This window comes from Lygodium microphyllum, unplaced genomic scaffold, assembly GCF_053477565.2.
Source record: "Lygodium microphyllum isolate KBCC unplaced genomic scaffold, Lygodium_microphyllum_v1.1.10 scaffold_32, whole genome shotgun sequence".
NCBI classification, from domain to species: domain Eukaryota; kingdom Viridiplantae; phylum Streptophyta; class Polypodiopsida; order Schizaeales; family Lygodiaceae; genus Lygodium; species Lygodium microphyllum.
Window position 1 is genome coordinate 1776470 of NW_028229515.1, and position 13499 is coordinate 1789968.

The following is a 13499-nucleotide window of genomic DNA, read 5'->3' on the forward strand; positions in this document are numbered from 1 at the left end:
AGAAACCAAGCAAGGCTCAAAGTCACTAATACTCCCTATATAGGTGCATCCGTAAGCAACATTGTCATAAGGACATGTATTTTTGAAACCTCACTTAACATGTGGATTAATTTTTAATCACATGGTTAAGTAAATATTGCACAAGTGAGATGTAAGTGGGGTTAGAGTAAATTTACGAGCCTGGGACTCCAGGAAATCACGGGATGTCAAAGGCAAAAGTTGCTTGAAGTTATGCCGCACAGGTACTTGATGGTATCTGGTGTCAATTGTTGGCCTAGGTCATTCATTTGGCCATAAGTGTCAGTTGGTGACACTAGAAAAGTGGCGTTTAATGGTAGCTAACACCAATCTAATGGTCAAAGTTGACATAGAGACACTCAAGAATGAAAGTTGCCTAGTCAATTTAATTATTGGCTAGTCAAATTATTTTTCTAGGCACCGAAATAATTATTATATTAATATTTAGTATTTAAAAACTTAAAAATAATATTTAATTATGGATAATACTGAAAAAACCATTTGAAAAGGTTGCCACTTGTCAAAAATGCCCATGCAAGACTGAAAACGTCTTTAGAGACTGAATCGAGCCAATTTTTAGTACATTCAGCCTACAAGAGAGAGAGAGGAGATGCTACTGGTCTGATTTTCAGCCATTGGAGGATCTTCTAAGGTAGCCGAGGGCAAGAGAAGACCAATCAACAATAGGTGACAACATCTACAAGCTGTTGAGACAAGGCAACAGTAGTAAATGACTGATTTTCTTCAATTCTTTTATCTACAAGCTGTTCAGACAGGGCAACAGATGTAAATGGCTGATTTTCTTCAATTTTTTACATCTACAAGCTGTTGAGATAGGGCAGCAACAGCAAATGACTGACTTTCTTCAATTCTTTGCGAAGAAAGTTTGAATTTTCTCTCCTCAACATTCTCTCTCATCTCCCAACCTTTCCACAGCCTTGCTCCAAAGATTACAGCATTGAGATCACCAAAGGTTGAGAAATTTTAGATTTCTCTACTGTAAACCCTAATCTACAGCAAAAATTAGGGTTTAGCAGCAGCCTCAAAAAGCGTGCTAGAAATTGGAAGCTCCAAGTCTTGGATTCAATAAGGCTAAAGTTGTTTTCAATTAAATTCAGGTGGAGCAAACAGCAAATCAATGAATTTGGGGCCTTTTCCATCTCCATCAAAGCAGGTGAAGGCCATATCACTGCCCGAATCAAGCAACAAATCAAATTGAAGACTTGCTGGTCATTTTCGACAGCAACGGGGTTTGAAATACTAAAAGGGATTGGGAGAATCCCATTGTACATCAACTACTTCTTCAATTAAGTTAGAGAAATACCGAAAGAAGCGCTAGTTTTGGGGCCAACACGATGTCCATTGTCCAAGATTGTAAGTTAATTCGCATTTCTCAATTTTGTAATAAATGTTACTATTGTAACTAAGTTGTAATCAAGGAATTACTACCCATCCATGGAAGGAAGGCTGGTTTCATGGTTCCATTGCCGAGATACTGTTGAGCTAAAAATGCATTAACCTCACTTGAACAACTCCAAAACATGCTTAATTAAGAAAGAAACCTTGTTTATTTAAAAGAAATGCGTTCCTAGAGAGTGTTTGCATCCCATAAGCACAAACCCACTTGGGAGGGCCCAAATTTTCTATAAATAGGTATGCTCCCCTCCATTTAGCCTTAATCTCGTTTTTGCAGGTTTCACGTATTTTCAGCTTGCTACCCACACCCCGTTTACGGAGAACATCGCAGTCCAAGCTATCCATTGCAATCTTCGCTCATCTGGCACCTGTTTCCAGCCTTCCATCATCAGTTTACTGCTTTTTCCAGCCAAGCGACTGCTACTATAGGTCATCCAGCTATCGTACAACCTGCCACATCAACATACTACTGCCTTTGCAGGCCCCAACTACCATCTTGCAAATTTTCTCTCTTGTAGCTTATGTTTGTGTTTTCTCTCTCCTCACTTGCGTTTTTAGTCTCTCTACTTGCCTGCGTTTTTAGTCTTTCTCTCTCCTGCACTGCCGTTTGCATCAAACCCAACCTTCCTTGGCTGCGTTTACTGGTATTTGACATCCAAAGGATGCCTTGTTACAATTCGGAATCCATTCAAAGTACAATACCCACTCCAACTCATTACCCCTGCCCTAATCCTTAAGATACAAGAGTTTCACGTACAATATTCATTCACTGCATAGTGTGTTTGCTACATGAGCATTGTATATTCAATAAACATATCATTTCATTCATTCTTTGTGTTCTTTGTCTCTGTTTATTGCCTTTGATTTACCCTAACCCTAACTATGTTCTTCTATCAGTCTATGCTTTGTCATACGGTGTTATTTGAGTGTGTGTTAGGGTATTTTCTTCACAGGCCTACTAAGACTACAGAGACGATGGTTATCTTACCAAGGGAGTCCAAATGATCACTCCAAAGAGACCACTAGACACCCCAGGTGCATCCTTTGTCCAATGCTTTGGCTCCTTTGGGGTGGGATGCCTTGGGGTAAAAGATAAAGGAAAAGAAAGGGCTTGACTGGCCTACTTTTCATAGCACTGTTGTTGGGCTTGAGAGGCCTAAACTTTCTAAAAACAAGTATGCTGCCCTTCATTCAGCCTTAATCTCATTTTTGCAGGTTTCAAGTGTTTTCAATTTGTTGTCCACACCTCATTCACGAAGAACATGGCAGTCCAAGCTGTCCATTGCAACATTCATTCATATGGCATCTGTGTCCAGCCCTCCATCAGTTTGCTATTGTTTCTAACCAAGCAATTGTTGTTGTCCATCACCCAACTGTCATACAACCTGCCACGTCAACATACTGTTGCATTTGTAGGCCCTAGCTACCACCCTGCAGATTTTCTTGTGCAACTTGCATTTGTTGTTTTCTCTCCTACAGCTTGTGTTTGTTGTTTTCTCTCTCCTCACCTACGTTTGTTGTTTTCTCTCTCCTCACCTGCGTTTTTAGTGTTTCTCTCTCGTACACTGCCATTTGCATCAAGTCCAGCCTTCCTTGGCTGCATTTACTGGTGTTTGACATCCGAAGGCTACCTTGCTACAATTTGGAATCCGTTCAGAGTATAACACACTCTCTAGCTCATGACTCCTACCCTAATCCTTGAGATACAAGAGTTCGAGGTACAGTATTCATTCACTGCAGAGTTTGTTTGTTGCATGAGCATTGTATATTCAATAATCACATCGCTTCATCCATTCTCTATGTTCATTGTCTCTAAGTTACCCTAACCCTAACTGTGTTCTTCTATCAGTCTGTACTTTGTCGTACGGTGTTATTTGTGTTTCTATGCTAGGGTATTTTCTTCACAGATACCACTCAATCCCTTGATTTGGTGGGCCCAAGGCACCTAATTGCAAGCCAAAGCTTTGTGCTAGGACTGATTTTACTCTCAGCTAAGAAATTACAGCAATATGTCTTCATACAGTGAGATGGACTCAAGCAGTGATGATGCCTCTCAATATGAACATTCACATGGGAATAAGGAAATGCATTGCCTGACCTTAGACAAGGCTCAAACCATGGACAGCAAGCTGAAAATGTTGCTGTTGGGCAAGATGCACGGCCTTCAAGGTATAAGGAGACTGATGACCAACAAAGTGAAGAGGAATTTGATGACTAGTTCAAGAATCGGATAAGGACAGTAACAAATCTCTTTGCTGAATTGGCAAAGGATCCTTAATTTATCCAATTTTTGAATGCTCCAAAGAAGGACAGCAAAGGCAACAAGAAAAAGATGTCTTTTGCACCTTCGGGATAGCAAGACGCACCGAAGATAATGCCAAACCCTTCATTTGAAGCTCCCAAAGATGGTAATGAAAAAAACAATTGGTACCTATGAGGCAAGAAATGCAAGTACAAGGCTATCACAGAAGTGCTAATCCAATGGATTTTGGACAACCGAGCATATATACCATGATGGGACAACCACAATACTTTGGTGGAAGCACGATTTTTCATGCTATGGTTAGACAAGGACCACATACAAGAATGTATGGCACAAATCCCTATGGTATGCAGCAACCAATGCATGGTGTGCAAGGCCCAATGTATTCGGGTATAGCTGAAAATATGCAAAACCCTATGCATGGCAGTATTGGCTTGATGCCTGGGCCACAAAGTAGTATATTTGGTACTGCATCTACACCCCCGAATGCTTATGGGCTCTAAGAATGAATGCAGGTCATGCATATGCTCCGTTTGTTGTTGGTTTTGATGTAAATTCAAAAAGTGCACCCTTTGTGCACCAACCAGTGCATGGCAACTTGACACCCAAAGGGGCAACAAAAGACTGATGGGGGTGGAAAAGCAATGAAGTTTGAGTCCTTCAGTGGTGCACAAGATAGGCTGAAAGCTTTTACTTTCATTCAGCAATTTGATACAGCCTATCCACAGGGGAACTTCACCGAGTCCTCAAAGATTCGAAAGGCAGCCACTTTCTTGAAAGGGAATGTATTACAGTGGTGGTCCACTCTTTTGATACAAGGTAGAGCATCGTCAACATGGGTACAATTCAAGCAAATATTTGCATCGAATTGGTTGACAAGTACCTTTAAGGTGGACATCATGACAGCTTGGAATAAGCTAGATGCTAAGGAATGTAAGTATGTTTGTGAGCTGCCTAAAGGAATCAGGGATTTTTGCATTAAATCCACCATATCTAGCATGTCTCAGCTCATAGAAACTGCTACTACAGCCAATGCTTTGCTATGTGGAAAGCATTCAAGCTTTCCTAGAGAGTGGGGAGAAGCTAAATAAAACGTTGTTTAAGACTGAGAAAAGGGGCAGATCTGAAAATCAACCTAAAAAGAGGCCAAAACACGAAAGGAAAGGCTCAAAAACATTGGCACAACATAGGGAATTGATGGCTGCAAATAAATGTTTTATTTGTGAACATGAGTCACATTGCAAGGGACTGTCCCAATACGCAGCAAGCTAGAAAATCAAAAGATCAAGGAGATTCTAAAGGAAAAAAGCCCAAACATCAGTCGAATTGGTGCCCAATGTTATTAATGATCAACCCAATGATAATGCTACTAAGTTGTGTAGAGCATGGGGCAAAATTAGGGATCAGCATGATTTTCTTTGATAATGGTGCGCGAGCCAACTTCACTCTATTGACATGGCAGCCCGTCTAGGCATCAAAGAGAATGAGATCGGACCCATGGGAAAAGTTCAAATAGCATGTAAAGGCCACGCAGAGCCCATCACACCACTCATTGAAAAGCTTCAGTTGCCTATACAAGGATATGCGGACAGCAAAGAGTTCTTCATTGCTCCACTTGAGGGTTGTAATGTATTACTTGATATGCCATGGTGTCACTGTATGTATGCAGTCATTGATTCTGATGCAAAAAAGATAACTATTCAGCATAAGGGAAAGATACTCACACTTGATGTAAAGTTGAAAGGTGAATATGTCCCTATTGTATATGTAGCTGCCATGTCTAAAGTAATGAAAAATCATATTTCAACGTACTTAGTTTTTACTAAGGATAAAGATGATAGTGAGAATATTGAAAACATGTCTTCACATGTCATTTCTGAAAATGTATGTTGATTACTTCTCTCAATCACTTGCAAGGCAGCTACTGCTTGAAAGGCCAGAAGATCATGGCATAGATCTTATCCTTGAAAGTAGTCTACCTAATAAGCCACTTAAGAAAGTCGGTGTAGCCCAACAGAAGAAGATTTATAAGACAGGTGAATGAACTATTAGAAAAAGGGCTGATTCAGCCCAACTCATCTCCTTTTTGTTCTCCAGTGCTTTTAGTGTAGAAAAAGGATGGTTCACGACGTATGTGCATTGATTATCATGCTCTAAATAAGATCATGATAAAGAATCGCTTTTCGATTCCTCGAATCAATGATGTTATGGATAGATTGCAAGGGGCAACCATATTTAACCGTATAGATTTCAAAAGTGGGTATCATCAAATATGCATTAGACCGAAAGATGTGACTAAGATAGCTTTCAGGACATCTTTTGGATTGTATGAGTTTCTTGCTATGCCTTTTGGATTTACGAATGCCTCTGCCACTTTTAAGGGGTTTGTTACACTTACCATGTTCCTCCATAGCTCTAATGTGAACACTCCCCTATTCACACGCACTTTTTACCTTCTATAGAGAAGGGTTTTTCCCCCATGTAAACATCCATCAGTGGGCATGGCACTTTAGTACCTTAGGGATTTTACATTCATTATCATTTTCACATGGTGGATGTGACCTTCCAGTAACTCTCTTCCCTTGTCGTTCATTTATTCATCATCTTGAGAGAGAGCATGTGTGCGTGTGTGTGTGTGCGCTACTAAGTCCTAACCTGTCATTCAAATAGACAAGATTCTTGTATCAAAGTTCTTTATATTCCTAATATAGGTTTTAACCTTCTTCCTACCCATGGTTTCACACAGCTAAGGACTTGTGTGGTCTTCACCCAGGAGGCCATTAGTGCTAAGCATACAACCACTCGAGATGTATTGTGGACAAGTAATCAAGAGGTTGGGCCACATGGAGGATATCTCAGTTCGAGTTGCTATCTACCGCTTTCTTGTTGGCACCAACTTTTGCACACTCATAAACTGCTGGCTACTACTGTTCAGCCACTCTTCACTATTGGCAACTACTGCCTTGACCTGTTCTACAGTCAGCAACCTGCTTCCGGCCTGTTTGATCACGATATAGTCTATGTTTACTGCTAAATACTACCTTGACCTGTTCTACAGCCAGCAACCTGCTTCCGGCCTGTTTGATCGCAATATAGTCTATGTTAACTGCTAAATACTGCCTACCAGCTTACGTTTACTGACACCAGCCTACCTTGGACAGCTGATGCCACTTTCCAGCTGCCATACAGCCTGCATGCATCATCATTTGGCTGCATTTTGCTGACAGTAGCACCACCCCAACTGCCACGTTATCATCATTGCTGTGTTTTGCTGATTTCACACTGCTTGGCTCTGTTTGACACTAATCCAGCCATCTATTGAGCTAAAATAAGCATTACATGCTGAATTAGCCTCTTAAACAACCCCAAAAATGCTTAATTAATGAAATCCCTAAAATGGTGTGCAGTTCAAGAGAGTTTAAAACAATGCATGGTATGAGGTCCTGAAACTTTCTATAAATAGGCATGCTGCCCTCCATTCAACCTCAATCTCGTTTTTTAGAGTTTGTAGGTGCTAGAGCTTTGCTGCCCACACCCCGTTCATGGAGGACATCTCAAACGAAGCTGCCCCAACCTTATGCCCAGTCCACAAGTGCCTGTTTTGCTGCCTCCATCTTGTTGTGCAGTCACCTACTGATCCAAACCATCTCCCACGCTGTGTTTGCTGATTGGCGACATCTTCCCTAGCTTGGCAACCTCTTCCCTTTGCTGGTGACATCACTCCCTGATGCGTTTGATGCTCTAGAGGCTCATCCTAATCAAGGCAACCCTATTCCCAACTGCGTTTGCATATACTACTGCTGCCTATTATCTATTTGACACTTGGAGCCTGTGTTTACACTATTCTGCCACCACCCACGCTGGTCACATCCTCCCAGTGTTTGCATTTGCTGATTTTCTCTCTCTTCCATTGCCTAACTACATCAAATATAGTCTTCATGGCTACATTTGCTAGTGTTGGACTCTCGGAGTCTGCCTTTGCTATGCTTCAAGATCCGTCAAGAGTACAACACTTCTCCCACTTAGCATCTCTGCCTCGTTCCTCGAGACACGAGTTCAAGGCACAGTTTTCATTCTGCACGGTTTGCTTACTGCATGAGCATTATATATTCAATATTCAATCATTCATTCAGATTCATTGTGTTCATTGTCTTTGTGTTATCCTAACCCTAACTGTGTTTTTTTGAGCTTACGCTTTGTGGTACGCTTTAGTTTATGTTTCTACAATAGGTTATTTCTTTACATCATACCAAAGCAAGTTCTCTTCCACAAAACCTCGGCCTTTAATCGGGAAGCTCTTTGCAAGAAGCAAGAACAATAGAAGGGCAACTTCAAACACAAATTCACCACATCATCATGATGCTCCCAAGCCTAGCACATGGAGCGGCTTCATAGATTGCTTCTTCATCCAACATGGCTAGAGAGTCATCTAATTACCATGGAGTCCATAGACCATATGAGATTTCACAAGTCGAATACGACCTCATTCCTATGTATTGAGCTCAATAGCAAATTGAAGGTAAATTTGAGTTTTCCCCTTTAGATTCGATGCACCAATCTAATGATTTTGCAAGGACAGAAGTTTCACAAAGGCCTGATTACCCTTACGTGGAAACTAGAACGGAGTATAAGCCATTTTCTACTCCACCTTAATTCACTCCTATGTCAAGTACGCATGATACTTCTTAATCTTTTGATTTTACTTCCTCTTTTCCACAAAATATCAGAGATGCCCATAATGAAGGAAGTGTCTATACCAAGTACTGATACAATAGCCCTAAAGAGGATAGGTATTTCAAATTATACTCAAGAAAAGTTAAATAAAATTTGCAAGAATCTATAGTGAGTGCTCCTTCACTTTTTCCATTAACTTTTTACATCTCATGGTCAAAATGATTTTGGTGATGCATCTATTTCTTCATTTGCATTTAATGGACAAAAGGAACCTAACACTTTCCACAACTCCTCAAATGACAAATCCATTTAATCTCCCACCCATTAGTTCCACTGCACCTTCCTTTTAGCCTTTTCCATCGTGAATTTATTTTATTACCCATACCACAATGTGACCATTTACCCAAATGACATAATCAAGTGCTCTCCAAACTGTATGAGATAGTCACCTATCATACGTAATGGCAACTAAACACGAGGGTTGCGCTCGTTGCAGGACTTAACCCAACACCTTGTGGCATGAGCTAATGACAGCCAAACACCACCTATATCCATGTTTCAAGTATCAGTCTGTACTCTCAAGCTCCTTTTCCATGGCCTCACACCATTGGGGGTACCAAAGAGCCTCCTACCAACTGTCCATCTTAGAATGTGCTATTTAATCAGCTACAAACAATGAAGTGAATGAAACATGAGATGCGAGCTGAAGGCAAATCTTTTAGGATCCTTTGGAGTGGAATCCAATGGAAAGATCCCTGAACTTGCATGGTTTGTTGGTATCAATGAGGTAATGGGTCTTGCAGAGGGGAGGTGAAGAATTTGCAAGTGGTCCAAGAGCAGGTAGTAGACTCGGCTTAAAAGGCACTATCTCAATAGGAACAGTGTGAGAAAAGGGCACAATATCTAATATAGAAGGCTGCACAATGTGCCTTTCATCCAATATTGCATCTCTCCTAACGATCACCTTTTTTGTATGAGGATCGAGCTCGAGGAGTAAGCTTGCCTATTTTCTTACCAAGGGTGTGCGTGTAAGCACGACTCCTAAAGACTCTAAAGTGGAAACCTATAGGCAGTGCATTTTTGTGGCTGCCCTAGTCAGCATGCAGCCCTGGGTTTGTTCCAGCCCAAACTGGGCTGTTTTTTGTCCAAACTGCCCATTTTCTGGGCAGTCGGCCAGATCTGGCCATAGTCGGCCAGATCTGGCTGGTCGGCCAAATCTGGCCAGGTCGGCCAGTTTGGCTGGTCGGCCAGTTTGCTGGCCTGGGGGCTATTTATAGCAGCCCCCCCAGTCAGTCCAGCATTGTTCTCTGCAGGTACAGCACTGCTCCCTCCGTCTCCGTCTCCGGCATTGGTGCTGCCACTGCTTCCAGTCTGTCCTGGTTCCCTCACTGACGCTCCGGGCTGCGTGCAGGGACTGTTCTGTCCATTCCAGTGTATTCAGCATTCATCTCAGTCAGTGCAGACTTTCTTCCTTCACTCTCTGCTTTCTCTCTCCTCTCCTCTGTGTTCGTGTTCTTCTTCCGTTGCGCACTCTCACATGGTATCATCGCCTGATTGAGAGCACGGAGGACATACCTTCAGGAGAGAAATACCTTACTGCTGCTGCCAACAGATCCACAACAGCCAGGCGACTGCTTCAGGAGGCTGTACAGCCTGCGTTTGCTGCCCACGCTGACTGCAGAGGCTGCCACGTCATCCAGCGACGCAGCAACCCTGCGTTTTCCATCAGGCTGCCTCTCCTGCTGCTGGGCGACCTCCCTACAGGCTGCGTTTTGCACTTATCCTGCTGGCGACCTCTGTCCGGGCTGTTTCCTGGTGCTGGTGGTCTCTTCTCTGGTGTTCGACATCGGTATTCTTTGCGTTTTGCAGATCCAGGTGTTTATAGGCACTCTCAGCCTGCGTCTTGGTGGTTGGTGACCACATTGCTGGTCCTATTTCGACAACGGCACAACTTTCTTTGGTATTTTGCAGATTGGAAGATGTCTTACCAGTTTTCAGGCTTTGAAGACTCAGAGGATGAGCTTCTCTCTCATCATTCCTCTGAGCGGAGGCGGGATTATCGTGAAGTTCGACATCGGGAAGAACCTCCTCGTACTCGTCCTTCTTCAATTCATGCATCTCAGAGGGTTCCATCTACTGCGAAGGTTTCTTCAGTGAAGACTACTTCAGATGTGCGGATGCCTTCCTTGATTCCCTCTATCCAGGTGCCGATTCTCCCTTCCTTTCCGAAGGAAGATAAGTTGGATGGTTCCAACTACTCCCTATGGTCATGCAAGGTGGCTTGCATCCTTGATACCTTTGACCTTTGGGAGCTTGTTTCTTCTCCCATCGACCGACCCCCCGTGGATTCGTCCGATGGCACCTCTATGGACCGTGCAGCCTTATGGGATAGGCTCAACTCACGAACCCGTTCCTTTCTTTTTATGAGTCTACATGATTCTGTTCTTGTACATGTTCACAGGTTACAGACCGCGGCGGAAGTGTGGACAAAGCTTGCGTCTTTGTATCAGCACAAGACATTTACTCACAAGATTTCCCTGGAGAAGAAGTTGCGGATGCTCAGTCTTGATGGTTCTTCTTCCATGAAGGAGCACATCACGAAGATGGAGGATATGCGAGGCGAGCTAGCCTCTCTTGGTCGTCTGATATCGTCTGAGGATATGGCGATGATTCTGTTGACTCAGCTGCCATCACCCCGTTATGATGTCTTCTACACCAGCCTCATCACTTCGAGGACCCGTGAGACACTCCTATGGGAGGAGCTTTCCCCGCTTGTCTTGGAGCATGACGAGCGACTCAAAGAGGTGGGAGCCAGTGGCTCCACCAAGGCATTTACGGCCGGCACAGGTGGCGGCAAGAAGAAGAAACAAAAGAAGGAAAAGGCAAAGGACAAGAAGGAGGAGGACAAGAAGGATGCGAAGGAGAAGAAGTCCAAGTGTCCCCATTGTGGGAAGGGCACTCATCCCGAGGAGAAGTGTTGGCAGAAGTATCCCCATTTGAAGCCTAAGGAGAAGGACTCGAAGGCGGCCCCAGCCACAACAGAATCTGCGTTTGTGCATGTCTTTGTTGAGGAAGACACTACCTTAGCTTCTACCACACAGGAGAAGCCTTGGCTCGTCGACAGTGGAGCATCTTCTCATATGACCTTCCGTCAGGATTGGCTTCAGGATCTTCGTTCCAGAGGGAGTACAGTCACCATTGGTGACAATTCTACAGTTCCTGTTCGAGGCGTGGGGACTTTACCTATGTTTTCTGACAGGCGATCTTCCTCCGCCAAAGTTCTCTATGTCCCTGATTTGGGTTTTAACCTATTATCTGTGCATGGTCTTACTCAGTTGGGTACCCGAGTCATTTTTACACAGGATGCAGTCACAGTGGAGGATGCTTCTACAGGTGATGCTCTTTGGTCAGGTACACAGGAGGGTGGGCTTTACACGCTCACAGCCTTGGCTGCGCGGACTTCCCATGAGCTTGGACTGCTTTGGCATGCTCGGTATGGTCATTTGAACCTCGATTCTCTTCGCCGGGCTTCTAGGCGGAAGATGGTGGAGGGACTTCCTGATTTCCCTCCTCTTCACACTTTGTGCCCTAGCTGCTTGAGGGGCAAGCAACACCGGCAGCCTCACCCGCAGGTTGCTTCTAGGCGGGCTACTTCTCAACTTGAGTTGGTTCACACCGACCTTTGCGGACCTATGGGCACGGCCTCCCTTGGGAAGGCCAAGTATTTGATGCTGATTGTGGACGACTTTAGACGTTATGTGTGGCCTTATTTCTTGGAGTACAAGAGCGAGGCGTACTCCCGTTTCTGTGAGTGGCAGGTGTTTGTGGAGACCCAAACAACTTCCAAGGTTCGTGGTGTTCGAGCTGATCACGGTGGCGAGTTCACTTCTCACCTTTTCTCTCAGTTTTGCAGGGATCATGGTATTCGGGTGGAGTATTCCCATCCGAACACACCATCAGAGAATGGTGTGGTGGAGCGTGCGAATCGGACCATGATTGAGATGGCCCGATCTATGCTGGAGCATAGGAGTCTTCCTCATTTCCTTTGGGGTGAGGCGGTGGCTACAGCGGTGCATATTCGCAACCGCTCTCCGACTTCGGCATTACAGGACATGACTCCGTATGAGGCTTTCTTTGGGAAGAAGCCTTCCGTGTCCCATTTTCGCATCTTTGGGTGCGATGCTTTTGTCCATGTGGACAAGAACAAGAGGAAGACGAAGTTTGACTCTAAGTCGAGAAAGCTTATCTTCGTTGGTTATAATACGACCACGAAGGGATATCGGCTCTATGACCCGACGACGCGGACGGTTGAGGTGAGCAGGGATGTGATCTTTGATGAGGCTTCGGCCTCTGAGGATCCGATTGATGGTTCTCTTACAGATGTTTCTTCTTCATCGACGGACCCCCCACCTTCTCTCCCTTCACTTCCTTCCAGGATGCCTCTTAGCACCCCTCCTATTCCTCCTCCTTCGGCTTCCCTTTCCCCTTTGGTGGATGTGCCTTCGTCTACTACGAGCTCTTCTACCGCCACTTCGGGATCTTCACGGGATGTACAGCCTTCTTCAGATGCGGAGGATCTCCCTTCACTCGGTGAGGGGGAGTCCCTCTCCGATTTGGGTGCTTTACAGGTTCCGGAGGCCCCCCGGTCTCCCTCACAGCCGCAGGAGTCTCTCAAGATTCCTTTATGGTATCGCCGGCTCATGCAGGATTCAGGTGTTACTCGCTTTCCTGCTTCTTCTATAGTTCCCCGTCGCTCAGCACGTTTACAGGCCCAGCAGGACAGTTCACTCTGTGTGAACTATGCTCTTATGTCACAAATTCTTCAGGATTCCGAGCCTTCCACCGTGGAGGCTCTTGCACAGGATATTTGGAGACAGGCTATGCAGGCCGAGCTCGATTCCATCGAGCGAAACCATACGTGGGAGCTTGTTCCGCGTCCCGCGAAACGGAAGGTGATTGGTGTGAAATGGGTCTTTAAGACCAAGTATCTTGCAGATGGCTCCTTGGACAAGCATAAGGCTAGGCTTGTTGCCAAGGGTTTTGCTCAACGTGCAGGGTTGGATTACTTTGAGACTTTTGCTCCTACAGCTAGGATGTCCACCATCCGAGTTCTTTTGGCTCTTGCTGC

General features: G+C 44.4%; 1 protein-coding gene across 2 annotated transcripts in view; it reads right to left on the reverse strand.

The window, feature by feature from the left end:
* The window catches only part of LOC148009223 (nudix hydrolase 25-like), a 32801-nt gene that overhangs the window by 3023 nt on the left and 16279 nt on the right, over window positions 1-13499 (reverse strand). The window lies entirely within an intron of this gene.